This window comes from Rhincodon typus, chromosome 20 (assembly GCF_021869965.1).
Source record: "Rhincodon typus isolate 14 chromosome 20, sRhiTyp1.1, whole genome shotgun sequence".
Classification (NCBI taxonomy): Eukaryota; Metazoa; Chordata; class Chondrichthyes; order Orectolobiformes; family Rhincodontidae; genus Rhincodon; species Rhincodon typus.
The window spans coordinates 35,563,777-35,564,449 of record NC_063351.1 but is presented as its reverse complement, the minus strand read 5'-3'; positions in this window follow the sequence as shown (position 1 = coordinate 35,564,449).

Here is a 673-nt window from a genome sequence, read left to right as displayed (position 1 = left end):
CAGAATTGTCTCTTGTGTCTGTCTTGGCTCAGGCATTCCCAGCATACTTTGCTTTTTTGCCAGTTTGATGTCCTGTTTATTTCAGTTGCTGTACCTATATTTCTGGCCTCCCTTCTTAATGATTTTTATTTCACTTGAGCAGTTGCAGGCTGCTACAACCTCTTAAAATATTTACAGAAACTCTCGTTATCTGTTTTTATATTTCTGCCTAGATTTCTCTCGTACTCTAATTTTTTCCACCCAACTATTTTCTGTCACTCTTTGCTTTTTAAAAAAAATTGTCCAGTCTTCTGACCTGCCACATGTCTTTGCACAATTACATTTATGCTGTTTCTTTAAGTTTGATATTGTCTTTACAATTAGCCACAGATAATGAGCCCATCCCTTGGAAAATTTCTTGCATGTTGGAATATATCTATTCTGTGTGTTCTGACTCTGCCACTGTCTCTCTATTGATATATCCTTCAAGCTAATTTGCCAATTTGCTTTACCCAGCTCTGTTTTCATGCCCTCATAATCAGCCTTACTTACATCTTAAAAGATTGTCTTGGACACACTGCTCTCTTCCGCAAACTGATAGTAAAAACATGAATGTTATGCTGTTACATAGGTGCATCTTCACTATGAGATCATTAGTTAATCCTATTTTGTTGCACAGAAGCCTTGTATAAGG